The following is a 17,175-nucleotide window of genomic DNA, read 5'->3' as shown; positions in this document are numbered from 1 at the left end:
TGTCAGCTAGAGAAAGACAAATACCATATGTTTTCACTCCTAAGTGGAATTTAAGAAACAAAGCAGATGAATATAGGGGGGGAAAAGAGAGGTAACAGCAAACAGATCCTTAACTATAGAAAACTGGAGGGTTTCTGGAGGTTACTGGAGGGGAGGTATGGGTAAAGTTGTTTATAAGGTACAAACTTCCTGTTGTAAAATAAGTAAGTCCTAGGGATGTAATGTACAGTATGGTGACTATAGTTAACAATATTTAACAGTATAAATTTTATATATTTGAAAGTTGATAAGGGGTTAAATATTAAAATTTCTCATTACAGGGCAGAGGGTGGTCCAAATGGCAGCATAGAAAGACTCTGAACTCACCTCCTCCCATGGACACACGAAATGTACACCTACATATAAATTAATTCTTCCGAAGCAGAACTGAGGGCTAAACAGATTCTGCACAACAAATGGTAGAGGGGCCACACAGAGAAGGGTGGGAGAGACAGAGACACAGTAACAATGGGAGCTCCACCCCTGATGCAGTGACCTGCTGTAAGGAGGGATATCGTTAAGGGCCCACACAAAGACGTACACAGCCCGAGGTACAGTGAAAAAATAGTGGCTTAAAGACAGCTAGCCTATAAATGAATAAAGTCTATTTATCAACCCTAGAGTGTTGGTCAAATAAGCAGGGATCTGCTGAAACTCTGAGACTGAAGGCACTTGCAAGCACGATTTATTATGTTCCCTCTCTACCTTGATAGCACAGGTAGGAATAGGGTTTAGTAGCTCTAGCAAGCCTGCTAGGGCTTCCCAAGCATGCCCCTGGTCCTTGGCCCATACCAGCTAAAGCCAACCCCCAAGGTGACCCTGGCATAGTATGCACAGGACTCCTTCCCCTATGCCTGCTCCATCTCTAGCCATCTTGCCAAGGCAACCTTGGAATGGCCACTCTGCCCCCACCACCCTTGTGACCTAGCTGCTTGCCAGGGTGGCCCTGGCATGGCACACCCTGATATCCCTTCCTGACCGGTGCCTTTTCCAGTTCCAGTTGGCCTCTCAAAGCTTCCAGACAATGTAGTCTACATAGGGGCTGCTCCTACAAGGCTATTCCTCCAGGGGGAAGAAGTAACTGTTCCACCTAATTCATAGAAACAAACACAGAAAGTCAAACAAAAAGAGGAGAAATAGGAATGCATTCCAAATTAAAGAAAAAAAAAAGCCAGAAAATAAAAACCTCTGGTGGAATGGAGATAAGTAATTTACCTGAGAAAGAATTCAAAGTAATGGTCATAAAGATGTTCACCAAACTCAGTAAAAGAATGGACAAACACAGTGAAAAATTCAAGAAACAGAAAATATAAGAAAGAACTAATCAGGGTTGAAAAATACAATAACATAAATGAAAAATATACTAGTGGGAATCAACGGCAGATTAGATGATACAGAAAAAAAGATCATTAATCAGGAAGGTAGAATAGTGGAAATCACCCAATTGGAACAGCAAAAAGAAAAGAAAAAATAATTTTAAAGAGTGAGGATAGTATAAGGGACTACTGGGACAATATCAAGTGTACTGACCTTTACTTTAGAGGGGTCTCAGAAGGAGGAGAGAGAGAGAAAAGGGAAAAAACTTATCTGAAGAAATAATGACTTAAAACTTCTCCAACCTGGGGAAGGAAACAGACATCCATGTCCAGAAAGCTCATCGAGCCCCAAACAATATGATCCCATTTGGACTTTAGCAGCCAACAGCTTGAAATAGACTATGTATATAAGTCAATGTATATGAACCTCATGGTAGCCATATCAAAAACCTACAATAGATACACAAAACAAAGAGGCAGGAACTCCAACAAAACATGAAAGAAAACCATAAAACCACAGGGGAATAGACTATGAGAACAGAACAGAGAAGAACCATAAGAACAAGAAAACAGTTAACAAAGTGGCAATAAATACCTATCTATCAATAATTACTTTAAATGTAAATGGACTAAATGCACCAATCAAAAGATATAAGATAGCTAAATGGATTTAAAATAAATCCTAAGACCCATCATAGGCTACCTACAAAAGATTCACTTCAGACACAAAGTCACACAGTCAGACACACAAAGACTGAAAGTGAAGGAATGGAAAATTATATTCCATGCAAATGGAAACCCAAAGAAAGCTGTAATAGCAGTATTCATATCAGACAAAATATACTTTCAAACAAAGACTGCAACAAAAAGCAAAGAAGGGTATTACATAATGATAAAGGGGTCAATCTAAGAAGAGGATATAAGAAGAGAATATAACATTTGTAAATGTTCATGCATCCATCATAGGAGTACAAAAATATATAAAGCAAATATTAGCACACTTTTAAAGGGAGAGATTGAGAGCAATACCATAAGAGCAGGGGACTTTAACACCCCACTTACATCAATATAAGATCATTCAGAAAGAAAAATCAAAGAAACATTGGCCTTAAATGGCACCTTAGACCAGATGGAATTAGTAGATATATATAGTACATTTCATTCAGAAACTGCAGAATACACTTTTGTTTCAAGTACAAATGGATCATTCTTGAGTATAGATCAAATATTAGGCCACAAAAGAAGTCTCAATAAATTTAAAAAAACTGAAATCATGTCAAGCATGTTTTATTTATTTTTTATTTTCCCTTTTTCTATTCTCAAGTTAGTTAACATACAGTGTGGTCTTGGCTTCAGGAGTAGAATCCAGGGGTTCATCACTTACATATAATACTTGCTCATCCCAACCAGTGCCCTCCTTAATGCCCATCATTCACTTTCCCAACCCTCCCACTCCCACCAATCCTGTTTGTTCTCTGTATTTAAGAGTCTCTTATGGTTTGCCTCCCTCTCTGTTTTTATCTTATTTTTCCTTCCCTTCCCCTTCTCAAATTCCACATATGAGTGAAATCATGTGACATTTGCTTTTCTCTGACTTACTTCACTTAGGGTAATAATACAATCCAGTTTCATCCACGTTGTTGCAAATGACAAGATTTCATTCTTTTTCACTGCTGAGTAGTATTCCATCTCTCTCTCTCTGTCTCTCTCTCTCTCTCACACACACACACACACACACACACACACACACACACACCCCACATCTTAATCCATTCATCAGTTGACGGACATTTGGGTTCTTTCCGTAATTTGGCTATTGATAGTATTGCTATAAACATTGGGGTACATGTGCCCCTTTGAATAAGCATTTTTGTATCCTTTGAATAAATTCTTAGTAGTGCAATTGCTGGATTGTAGGGTAGTTCTATTTTTAATCTTTAAAAAAAATGTTTATTTTTGAGAGAGAGCATGGGAGAGGCAGAGAGAGAGAGGGAGACAGAGGATCCAAAGCAGGCTCTGTGTTGACAGCAGAGAGCCTGACAGAGGGTTCGAACTCACAAATTATGAGATCATGACCTGAGCTGAAATTGGATGCTTAACTGAGTGAGCCACCCAGGCTCCCCCTAGTTTAATTTTTTGAGGAAACTCCATGTTGTTTTCCAGAGTGGCTGCACCAGTTTGCATTCCCACCAACAGTGTAAGAGGGTTCTCCTTTCTTCATATCCTTGCCAACATCTGTTCTTTCCTGAGTTGTTAATTTTAGCCACTCTGATGGGTGTGAGGTGGTATCTCATTTTGGCTTTGATTTGTATTTCCCTGATGATGAGCAATGTTGAACATCTTTTCATGTGTCTGTTGGCCATCTGGATATCTTCTTTGGAGAAGTGTCTATTCATGTCTTCTACCCATTTCTTCTCTGGATTATTTGGGTTTTTTTTGGGTGTTGAGTTTGGTGAATTCTTTATAGAATTTGGATACTAACCCTTTACCCAATATGTCATTTGCAAATATCTTCTCCCATTCCGTAAATTGCCTTTTATTTTTGTTGATTATTTCCTTCACTGTGCAAAAGGTTTTTTTGTTTTTGTTTTTGTTTTTGTTTTTTATCTTGATGAGTTTGATGAGTTCTCAATAGTTCATTTTTGCTTTTATTTCCCTTACCTTTGGGGACATGTTAAGTAAGAAGTTGCTCTGGCCAAGATCAAAGAGGTTTCTGCTTGTTTTCTCCTGTAGGATTTAATAGTTTCCTGTCTCACATTTAGGTCTTTCATCCATTTTGAATTTATTTTGTGGTATAAGAAAGTGGTCCATTTTTATTCTTATTCATGTTGCTGTCCAGTTGTCCCAGCACCATTTGCTAAAAAGACTGTATTTGTTTCCATTGGATACTCTTTCCTGCTTTGTTGAAGATTAGTTGGCCATACATTTGTGGGTCCAATTCTGGGTTCTCTTCTATTTCATTGGCCTATGTGTCTGTTTTTGTGCCAATACCATAGTGTCTTGATGTTTACAGCTTTGTAGTTGAGGCTAAAGTCTGGGATTGTGATGCCTCCCGCTTTGGTTTTCTTTTTAACATTACTTTGGATATTCAGGGTCTTTTGTGGTTCCATACAAATTTCAGGATTGTTTGTTCTAGCTCTGAGAAGAATGCCAGTGTGATTTTGATTGGGATTGCATTGAATGTGTAGATTGCTTTGGGTAATATTGAAATTTTAATGATATTTGTTCTTCCGAGCATGAAATGTTCCATGAGCATGGAATGTTTTCCCATTTCTTTGTGTGTTCTTCAATTTCTTTTGTAAGTTTTCTATAGTTTTCAGCATACAGATCTTTTACACCTTTGGTATTTTATGGCTCTTGGTGCAACAGTAAATGGAATTGATTTCTTGATTTCTCTTTCTGTTGTTTCATTATTGGTGTATAGAAATGGAACCGATTTCTGTACATTGATTTTATATCCTGATTTTATATCCTGAATTCAGCTTTGCTGAATTCATGGATCAGTTCTAGAAGCTGTTTGGTGGAGTCTTTCAGGTTCTCCATGCACATGTACATCTCCATGTATATCATGTCATCTGTGAAAAGTGAAAGTTTGACTTCTTTGCCAATTTGGATGCCTTTTATTTCATTTTGTTGTTTGATTGCTGAGGCTAGGACTTCCAACACTCTGTTAAACAACAGTGGTGAGAGCGGACACCCCTGTCATGTTCCTGATCTCAGGGGGGAAGCTCTCAGTTTTTCCCCATTGAGGATATTAGCTGTGGGCTTTTCATATATGGTTTTCATAACGTTAAGGTATATTCCTTCTATCTCAACTTTCTTGAGGGTTTTTATTAGAAAGGATGCTTTATTTTGTCAAATGCTTTTTCCTGTATCTATTGACAGGAATCATATGGTTCTTATCCTTTTTTATATCGATGTGATGTATCACATGGATTGATTTGTGGTTATTGAACCAGGCCTGCAGCCCAGGAATGAACCCCACTTGATCATGTTGAATATTTCTTTTAATGTAATGTTGAATTCTATTTGCTACTTGTTGAGAACTTTTGCATACAGCTTCATCAGGGATATTGGCCTGTAATTCTCCTTTTTTTTTTAGTGGGGTCTTTGTCTGGTTTTGGAATCAAGGTAATGCAGGCTTCATAGAATGAATCTGGAAGCTTTCCTTCTGTTTCTATTTTTTGGAACATTTTATGAAGAATAGGTATTAACTATGCTTTAAATGTCTGGTAGAATTTCCCTGGGAAGCCATCTGGCCCAGGACTCTTATTTGTTGGGAGATTTTTAATAACTGATTGAATTTCTTCTCTGGTTATGGTTCTGATCAAAATTCCTATTTCTTCCCCTTTGAGTTTTGGTGGTATGTGAGTAATTAGAAATTTGTCCATTTCTTACAGATTGCCCAGTTTATTGGCATATAATTTTTCATAGTATTCTTTAATAATTGTATTTCTGTGGTGGTGTGATCTCTCCTCTTTCATTCGTGATTTTATCTATTTGGGTCCTCTCTCTTTTCTTTTGAGAAGTCTGGCTAGGGGTTTATCAATTTTGTTTGTTTGTTTTTTTAAATCAGCTCTTAGATTCATTGATCTGTTCTATTGTTTTTTTTTTAATTCTATATCATTTATTTCTGCCCTAATCTTTATTATTTTTCTTCTTCTGTTGGCTTTGGGCTTTATTTGCTGCTGCTTTTCTAGTTCCTTTAGGTGTAAGGTTAGGCTGTGTATTTGGGACTTATCTTGCTTCTTGAGATAGGCCTGAATTGCAATGTATTTTCCTCTTAGGACTGCCTTTGCTATATCCCAAAGTATTTGGACTTCCATGTTTTTGTTTTCATTTGCTTCCATAGATTTTTAAATTTCTTATTTAATTTCCTGGTTGACCCATTCATTCTTTAGTAGGATGTTTTTTAATCTCTATGTATTTGAGGCCTTTCAATTTTTTTTCATGTGGTTGATTTCAAGTTTCATAGCATTGTGATCTGAAAATATGCATTGTATGATCTCAATCTTTTTATACTTGTTGAGGGCTGTTTTGTGACCCAGTATGTGATCTATTTTGGATAATGTTCCATGTGCCCTTGAGAAGAATGTGAATTCTACTGAAATGTTCTGAATATATCTGTTAAGTCCATCTGGTACAACGTGTCATTCAGAGCTGTTGTTTCCTTATTGATTTCGTGCCATCTGTCCACTGTTGTAAGTGGAGTATTAACATCATCTGCAATTATGGTATTATTAGTACATTTGTTCATGTTTGTGATTAATTGATTTATATATTTGGGTGCTCTCATGGTGGAGGCATAAACATTTACAATTGTTAGCTCTTGATGAATGGACTCCTTAATTATCATATAATGTCCTTCTTCATCCTTTGTTATAGTCTTGTTTTAAAATGTAGTTTGTCTAAGTATGGCCACTCCAGCTCTCTTTGGACTTCCAGTGGCATGATAAATTGCTCTCCATCCCCTCACTTTCAACCTGTAGGTATCCTCAGCTCTAAAATGAGTCTCTTGTAGGCAGCATATATCTGGATCCTGTTTTTTATCCATTCTGATAACCTATGTCTTTTGATTGGGCATTTAGTCCATTTACATTCAGAGTATGATTGAAAGATATGACTTTAGTGCCATTGTGTTATCTGTAGATTTTATGTTTGTGGTGATGTCTCTGGTCCTTTGTAGCCTTTGCTGCTTGCCACTCACAGAGTCCCACTTAGGATCTCCTGCAGGGTTGGTTTAGTGGTCATGAACTCCTTTAGTTTTTGTTTGTCTGGGAAAGCCTTTATCTCTCTATTTTGAATGAAAGCCTTGATGGATAAAGGATTCTTGGCATATTTTTCCTATTCAGCACATTGAATATTTCCTGCCACTCCCTTCTGGCCTGTAAAATTTCAAGACCCTTATATGTCTACCCTTGTAGGGTAAGGACCATTTGTCCCTAGCTGTTTACAGACTTCTGTCTTTGTATTTTGCCAGTTTCACTATGCTATGTTGTGATGTTGACCTGTTTTTGTTAATTTTGAAGGAAGTTCCCTGTGCCTTTTCAACTTGGATGCCTGTTTCCTTCTCCAGATTAGGGAAGTACTCAGCTATAATTTGTTCAAGTAAACCATCTGCCCCTTTCTCTCCTCTTCTTCTTCTGGAACTCTTATGATACGGATATTGTTTCATTTTATGGAATCACTTAGCTCTCAAATTCTCCCCTCATTATCAGGGAATGTCCTTTCCCTCTTTTTTTCAGCTTCATCATTTCCTATAATTTTATCTTTTATTTTACCTATTCTCTCCTCTGCTTCTTCCATCCTTACTGTCACTGTATCTAGTTGACTTTGCGTCTCATTTATAGCATTTCTTAATTCATCATGACTAGTTCTTAGGTCTGATATCTGCAGCAATAGATTCTCTGCTGTCTTCTATGCTATTTTCAAGCCCAACTATTAGTCTTATGACTGTTATAAACAATATATATCTGAAGAATTTAGAATATCTATTTTGAGCAATTCTCTGGCTGTCATTTCTTCTTGAATTTTCTTTTGGGAAAAACTCTTCTGTTTTGTCATTTTGGCTAAGTTTCTGTGTTTGTGTGTTTTAATAGCTTGTTATGTGTTCTGCACCTGTGAGTACTAATAAATTAAAAAGGGGTCATACACTGTCCAGGGCCTGACACTTGAGTTTTGACTGCTCTTACTGGTCAGTCCTCTGCAGAGCTCCTCCTTGCTTGTAGTGGTAGAGTGTTTGGACCTTCAACCAGGTGTGCTTTGATTTCATTGAAATAACCATGGAAAAAAAAGGGAAGTGGCGGGGGGGGGAAAGCTTGATCCTATACAAAGAGAAAAGTGAAAGGAGAAAAAGAAGACCAAGGAGGAAAAAAAAAAAAAAAAGCTACACGGTAAATCCAGAGAAAGAGAAAGGAAAATAAAGAAGATATAGAAAAGGTTTAAGAGGAATAGAGTAAAAATGCCTGATTAAACAAACAAAACAAAACACAACAACAAGAAAAACAAAAAAAATATGTATATTACATATATATGTATATATATATGTATTGACCAAACACACACACACACACACACACACACATGCATTAACCAAAAACAAATCAGAAACTATGAGCCTGATTCCAAAGGTAAAAAGAAGATGGTAGAAAGAAAAAGAATAGAGAAGAGAAGAACAAACAGACAAACAGACAAAATTAAAAAAAAAACAAAACAGTTTTCTGTTGGTGCCTGGGATCAGTGGCTGTGCTGGTCTGGAGGAGAGGCCCTCTGGTTCAACCAGTGTCAGTCCTGCTCCAGTAGATAAGCAGTTGCCAGGCACGGAGGTGGGGGGGGGGGTGTTTGGTGTAAGCAGTCCTACCTCTGAAGTCCCACCACATTGGTGTTAGGGAAAAAAAATGGTGACACCCCAGTGTCTCCTCCCCAGAGCTGGTGTCTCAAATCACACTGTTCAGGCAGCCCTCACAGAATAGTGCAGTCCATCAGCTTGCCCGGCTCCACAGTTCTCTAGTGCCTTCTAGGTGCTCTGCTGGGATTCAAAATCCATATCTTAAAGGACCCTGTGGACTCTGTTCTGGTGTACAGCCACTCTGCTCTGCTGATAAAAGGCCCTTGGCTGGCATCTGTAGGGTCTTTGTTCTTGGGGAAGCAATAAACCCTCTTCTCACAGTACTTGAGGAAGGGGACTGTTCTCTCCCAGTGTGCCCCTGGGATTGTTACAACACCCTGGGTGGCTCCTTCCCCACCCTAGGCGCGTACACACAGCTACAGCTTCAGTCCAGAGAAAGTCATGCACTTTTAAAACTAGTTTTGTTGCAGAGAAAGTCATGAACTTTTGAAACCTCCAAGTTTCAGCTTCTAAGGCTGTTTGCAACATAGACATTGGCACTCTCTGTATTTCTTGTTCCCCACTCCGTGGTCCAGAGAGGTTTCCCTCTTGTGTTAACTAGATACCAAACCCTTATCTCTTTCTCTCCCTTTTGGCCTCCCCTCCATGCCTATGCCATTTTATCTCCCCCAATTCACATATACAGCTTGATCTTGCCAAGCTGTTTCTTTCCATCTGTGAAGATCCTTCTGCCACTCCATTGTGGGTGTTCCAAGTGATCTGACTTCAATACACCTGTGTTTGTGGGACGAGGAAAATTCTGGTCCCCCTACTTCTCCACCATCTTAATTCCTTCCTCAAGCATGTTTTCTGACCACAATGCTATTAAACTAAATATGAGTTTTAAGAAAAATGAAAAAAACAAAACAAAACAAAATCACAGACACATGGAGGGTAAACAACATGCTACTAAACAGCCAATGAGTCAATGAAGAAATAAAAGAAGCAAAAAAATACCTGAAGAGAAATGAAAATAGAAACACAACAATTCAAAATTTGGGGGACCCAACAAAGACAGTTCTACAAAGGAAGTTTACAATAATAAACTTTTGGCTTACCTCAAGAAATAAGAAAAAATCTCAATCTAACTTTACACCTAAAGGAACTAGAAAAAGAAGAAACAAAGCCCAAGTTAGTAGAAGAAAAGACATACTAAAGATCAGAGTGAAATAGAAACCAAGTGAAATAGAGACCAAGAAAAAAAATAGAAAAGATCAATAAAACAAAACCTGTTTTTTTAATTAAAAAATTTTTTTAATTTTAGAGAGAGAAAGAGTAGGGGAGAAGGCAGGAAGGAGAGAGAGGGGGAGAGGGGGGGAGAGGGGGGGAGAGAGGGGGGAGAGAGGGGGGGGAGAGAGGGGGGGAGAGAGGGGGGGAGAGAGGGGGGGAGAGAGGGGGGGAGAGAGGGGGAGAGAGAGGGGGAGAGAGAGGGGGAGAGAGAGGGGGAGAGAGAGGGGGAGAGAGAGGGGGAGAGAGAGGGGGAGAGAGGGGGAGAATCCCAAGCAGGCTCCATGCTGAGTGCATAGTCCAACGCAGGGCTCAATCCCAAGATCCTGGGATCATGACACAAGCCAAAATCAAGAGTCGGACACTCAACCAACTGTACCACCCAGGTGCTCCTGGTTCTTTGATTTTTAAAAAAGTTTTTATTTAAATTCTAGTTAGTTAACATACAGTATAATATTAGTTTCAGGTGTATAATATAGTGATTCACACTTCCATAAAACACCTGATGCTTATCACAACAAGTGCACTCTTTAAAAAATAAAAAATATAATAACAGCTGGTTCTTTTGTTTTGTGGGTTTTTTTTGAGAAAGAGAGAGAGAGAAAGAAAGAGAATGAGTACAAGTATGGGAGGGACAGAGGGAGAAGGAGAGAGATAATCTTAAGCAGGCTCCATGTCCAGTGTGGAGACCAACACAGGGCTCAATCTCACAACCATGAGATTATGATCTGAGCCAAAATCAAGAGTTGGATGCTTAACCAACTGAGCCACCCAGCTACCCCAAAAGCTGGTTCCTTGAAAAGAAGGAACCCCAAAAGCTGGTTCCTTTAAAATTGATAAACATCCAGCCAGACTCACCAAGAAAAAATAAGAGGGCCCAAATGAATGAAATCAGAAATGAAAGAGAAGTTAGAACTAACACAGCAGAATACAAACAATCATAGGACACTGCTACAATTATATGCCAACAAATTGGAAAACCTAGAAGAACTGGATAACTTCCTTAAAATGCACAGACTTCCAAAACTGAACAATGAATAGAATATCTGAATAGCTAGATTAGAAATAATTAGTTGAATCAGTAATTTTTAAACTCCCCCAAAAGTCCAGGGCCATAAGCCTTCACAGGTGAATTCTACCAAACATTTAAAGAAGAGGTGATACCTAGTCTTCTCAAATTATTAAAAAGAAATTGAAGAGGAAGAACATCTCCAAAGAGGCCAGCATTACCCCAAACCAGATAGGGACACACACACACACATACACGTTATATCCATGATGAACATAGATGCAAAAGTCCTCAAGAAAATATTAGCAAACCAAATTCAAAAGTACATTAAAAAGCCTTTTATCTCATTGTCAGATGGAACTTATTTCAAGGATGCAAGGATGGTTCAACATCCATAAATCAACCAATGTGATATACCACACACACACACAAAAGATAAAAATCATATGCTCATCTAAACAGATGCAGAAATAGCATTTGACAAAATTCAAATTCAAAGTCCACTTATATACCCATTTTATTTTATTTTATTTTTATTTTTTTATTAAAAAAAATTTTTTTTTCAACGTTTTTTATTTATTTTTGGGACAGAGAGAGACAGAGCATGAACGGGGGAGGGGCAGAGAGAGAGGGATACACAGAATCGGAAACAGGCTCCAGGCTCCGAGCCATCAGCCCAGAGCCTGACGCGGGGCTCGAACTCACGGACCGCGAGATCATGACCTGGCTGAAGTCGGACGCTTAACCGACTGCGCCACCCAGGCGCCCCAATATATACCCATTTTATTAAGAGTTTTTGCCATAAGTCATGTACCCCAACATAATAAAGGTCATATATGACAAACCCACAGCTAATATACTCAATGGAGAAAAGCCAAAAGCTTTTTCTCTAAGATCAGGAATAAGACAAGGAAGTCCTCTCCTCACTTTTATTCAACACAGTACTCGAAGTCTTAGCCACAGCAATTAGGCAAGAAAAAGATAAAAAACAAAAAACAAAAAATGAAAACAACTATCCTAACTAGAATTGGGAAAGTAAAACAGTCACTATTTGCACAGTAAATGAGACTATATAGAGAAAACCCTAAAGACTACACTAAAAAACCTATTAGAGCCTAATAAATGAATTCAACAAAGTTGCAGGATATGAAATTAACATGAAGAAATTGATTGCATTTCTAAACACTAATAATGAGTTATCAGAAAAAAAATTAAGAAAAAAGTCCATTTGTATGGAATTGTATGAAAAAGAATAAAATATGTGGGAATAAATTTAACAAAGGGGGTTAAGGACTTTTACTTAGAAAATATGACATTGATGAAAGAAACTGAAGTTTACACAAATAAATGGAAAGATATGACATGACCGCAGATTGGAAGAATATTGTTAAAATGTCCAATTTACCCAGTGCAATCAAAGACTTAATCCAATCATTATCAGGGTACCAATATCATTTTTCACAGACATTGAACAAAGAATCCTAAAATTTGTATGGAAAAACAAAAAGATCCCAAATAGCCAAAGCAATCTTAAAAGAGAAGAATGAAGCTGGACGTCTCACACTCCCTGATTTTAAACTATACTATAAACCTATCATAATGAAAACAGGATAGTACTGACACAGAAATAGACATATAGATCAATGAAATAGAAAAGAGATCCCAGAAATAAATCCATGCATTTTAGTATCTATGACAAAGGAGGCAAAGATATATGATAGGGAGAAGACAGTCTCTTTAATAAATGGTGTTTGGAAAACTGGACAGCTACATGTAAAAGAATGAAACTGGATGACTATCTTACACTATATACAAAAATAAATTCAAAATGGATTAAAAACTTGAATTTAAGACATAAAACCATTCAACTCCTAGAGGAAAGCACAGGCAGTAAACTTTTTGACATCAGTCTTAGCAATATTTTTTGAACCAGTCTTCTCAGGCAAGGACAAAAACGCTAAAACAAGCAGGATTACATTGAACTAAAAAGCTTTTGTATAGTGAAGGAAACCATCATCAAAACAAAAAGCAACTTACTAAATGGGAGAATATATTCGCAATTCATACATTTAATAAGGAGTTAATATAAAGAATTTATACAACTTAATATCAAAAAACCAAGTAATTAAAAATTGGGCAGAGGATTTGAATAGACAATTTCCCAAGAAGACACACAGATGGTCAACCAACACATGAAAAGGTGCTCAACATCACTAATCATCAGGGAAATGCAAATCAGTTATCACCTCACACCTGTCAGATTGGGTATTATCAAAAAGACAAAAAAAAAAAAACAAACCCAAGTGTTGGCAAGGATATGGAGAAAGGAACCCTTGTGCACTGTTGGTGGGAATGCAAATCGATAGTGTCACTATGGAAAACAGTTTGGAGGTTCCTCCAAATATTACAAAGAGAGCTACTATATGATCCAGCAATTCCACTTCTGGGCATTTATCTGAAGAATAAAAAAACACCAATTCAAGAGATATATGCACCTTCTATATTCATTGTGGCACTATTTTACAATAGCCAAGATGTGGGAGCAACCTAAGTGTTCATCAATAGATGAGTGGATAAAGAAGATGTGAAGTGTGTGTGTGTGTGTGTGTGTGTGTGTGTGTGCACGTGCTGGAATATTACTTGGCCATAAAAAAGAATGAAACGTTGCAGCATCATGGATGAATCTAGTGGGTATTATATTAAGTGAAATAAGTAAGACAGAAAAAGACAAATACCATATGCTTTCACTTCTATGTGAAATCTAAAACAAAACCAAAAACCAAAAAAAAAAAAAAACCCCAAAAAACAAAGAACAGAAATGCCTGCCTGGCTTGGTCAGTAGAGCATGCGACTCCTGATCTTGGGGTTGTTAAGTCTGAGCCTCATGTTGGGTGTAGAGATTACTTAAAAATAGAATATATATATATTTTAAAAACATGGGGCGCCTGGGTGGCGCAGTCGGTTAAGCGTCCGACTTCAGCCAGGTCACGATCTCGCGGTCCGTGAGTTCGAGCCCCGCGTCGGGCTCTGGGCTGATGGCTCGGAGCCTGGAGCCTGTTTCCGATTCTGTGTCTCCCTCTCTCTCTGCCCCTCCCCCGTTCATGCTCTGTCTCTCTCTGTCCCAAAAATAAATAAAAAACGTTGAAAAAAAAAATTAAAAAAAAAAAAATAAATAAATAAAAACAAAGAACAAAATAGAAAAAGACACAGGAAACAGACTATTGGTTACCAAATTGTTTAGGGCAAGTGAAATAGGTGAGGGGGATTAAGAAGTACAAACTTCCTGTTATAGAATAAATATATCATGAAGATATAATGTACAGCATAGGGAATAGAGTCAATAATGTTGTAATCGCTTTTGTATGGTGATAGATGTATTGTAATAACTTTTGTATGGTAACTAGATTAATCATGGGGATCATTTTGTAATGTATAAAAATATCAAATTACTATGATATACACCTGAAACGGATATATATATATATATATATATATATATATATATACACATATATATATGAAAACATTATGCTGTACATCTAAAATGAATGCAATATTATGTCACTATATCTAAATTTACAAAATAAAGAGCATACAAATGAATAAATATGGTAATCAATTAAAACTTGTTAAATAAAATAAGAAATCTAAAGTTCATACTAGTGATAATAAACTAAGAAACAAACTTCCAGTAAAATGTAAAAGGAATAATAGAAATAAAAAATAACCATTTGTAAAAATCATAGAAATAATTGAATCAAACAAAAATCATCAATGGATGCTAGAACTAGTTGTTGAAAGTTTGAAAAGGATAGTCACTAAGTATCTACCCACAAATTACTAATTACAAATCAGGAAATGGTAACTTTACAGTTGTGGAATCTGGCAGACATGACCAGTATCAGTCAGGGTTCAACCAGAAGAGCAGAGAAGGAGCTGAGTTTCTGAACCAAAGGGCTGAGTTCTCTCCACACCAAAACTGGGAAAGTTTAAGGGAAGAAAGAAAAGAGAATATACCTCATGGGACCTTGACTGGAGCCAGACAACAAGCTGCTTCACTGATCCATAGGGGCAGAGACTCATGCCTTCTACTGCTTTTGAACCTTCCACCTTAAGGCAGATAAATATAAGCCAATTTACAGAGACAAGAGACAGAACTGCACACCTATGAGGGACCAGCATTCAGAGAGAAGAAAGAATAAGCAAACATTCAGAATAAATCCTTTACTAATTACAACAGCTAGAAAAGACAGACAACAGCTTGAGCCCAAGAATAATTAGGACATCCCCCAAAATATCTCCTGGGACTAACAATATGGTTTGTTGAGCTAAAAACTTACAATAAATGTACTTGAGGGTAGTGTAAGACTATGGGATGGGATGGCCTAGAAAATCAAGTCAAAGAGATATCCCCAAACTTAGACATATTATATTAAAAGATGGCATACATTCCAGTAAAATTCTTGAACTCCAGGAACAAGATAAATCTTATAAACTCCCAAAGAGAAAGATCAAGTTATTCTCAAAGGGTAAATAATGAGACTTGTGTCAGACTTCTCACCCATAACACTGGAAGCTAGAGGGAAGGGTTAATAGCATTAGTAGCATTGACAGCAAGGACTAGGGCCTAAGAACCTTAAACTCAGACAAGATAATGATTTGCTTGTCAGAGTGAAAGAATGATATTTGCAAATACTCAGGATTTCAAAGATCACACCGCACACATAATAGATTTAAGGATAATACTTGAGGAAATGTTCTAAACTAAAGAACAAATTAATCAGAGATTTCATGGTAGAATATGATGAAGATAAAGCAGAAAGAAAAGAATGTACAACAAATTTTGATCTCTTTCCTTCTCTTTCTCCTTCCTTAACAATCCTCATCATATGTGTATACATATATGATGTATATAATCATAATCTAAATAGATTATGATCATCTCTGGGAATATATTACTGGCAGTGACATAGAGACAGGATACTCTTGTACACTTTTTATGGCAGTATGAGTATTGCAGCCTTTTCTGAATGCCATCTGACCAATTTGTTAAAATTTAAAGAACACATATCCTTCTACTGCAGGTTTCCAAACCTTAGAATCTAGTACATAGATATAAAAGCACAAATATGTAAGGCTAGGTTTACATACATATATGCACAACTGATTGTCATCACTGAACACTGTAATGACCATACCATTTGTGTACAACTGGCATCTGTTCTATTTGAGCTAGTGAAACTTCTGGCTAGTTGGGTTCCATGTCATACTGATTTCTACTATTTCAAATATCACTCCAGGATATATACACACATACTGCCAGAAATTAAAGTGATTATTAGCAGCATGCCAGCAGTAGACATTATCACTCGGATTTCTGGAAGTATATAGAATGAGAACAGGGGAGGGGCAGAGAGAGAGGGAGACACAGAATCTGAAGCAGGCTCCAGGCTCTGAGCTGTCAACACAGAGCCCATCGCAGGGCTCGAACTCATGAGCCTTCGAGCTGTGAGATCATGACCCGAGCCGAAGTCAGCCACCCAACCAACTGAGCCACCCAGGTGCCCCTCCATTGATCTATTCTTATTTTAGCCTTCTATTTCTTTCTTCTTAGGTCAAATTTTTGGTAATTAATATTTTCATGAAATTTGTCTATTTATTTTGTTACTACAAGTCTGGACATTAATAACATGAATATATGGGGGGGATATATGTATATATAGAGTTGTAGTCACAAAAAAAAACCTGCAGGTAATTTGAGTGTCCATTAACAGAGGATGAATGGTCAAATAAATGATACATCCATGTTATAAAATATTTTGTAGCCATTTAAAAGTTTTATACTATTTATAAAAAACAAGGTAAGTAATTGTAGCAGAAACTGCTAGTAGCCAACTCATTATATTCATTCTTACCTTCCTCCACTTCCTCTATATAATAGAATTATACTATTATACTGGCATGTGTTTGAGAGTGAGTGTGAGGTGTGTGAGTATCTGAGAGGGGGCAAGTGTCTGAGAGGGTCTATGCAAGTGCAAAATGGATCCAGTTAAACAATTATACATTTTAGATGCCTAGAGTTAGAAGTGGTCATGTCACTAGGTTCTACTTAATGATAATGTAGGAAGAAGTTGTTGGATAGACTTTATGAGAAATAGCTCCAAAAATCGTGAGGCATCTTCTGCTTCTGCCAATTA

The sequence above is a fragment of the Neofelis nebulosa genome, chromosome 2 (assembly GCF_028018385.1).
Source record: "Neofelis nebulosa isolate mNeoNeb1 chromosome 2, mNeoNeb1.pri, whole genome shotgun sequence".
NCBI lineage: Eukaryota > Metazoa > Chordata > Mammalia > Carnivora > Felidae > Neofelis > Neofelis nebulosa.
Note: the sequence above shows the minus strand (reverse complement) of the source record.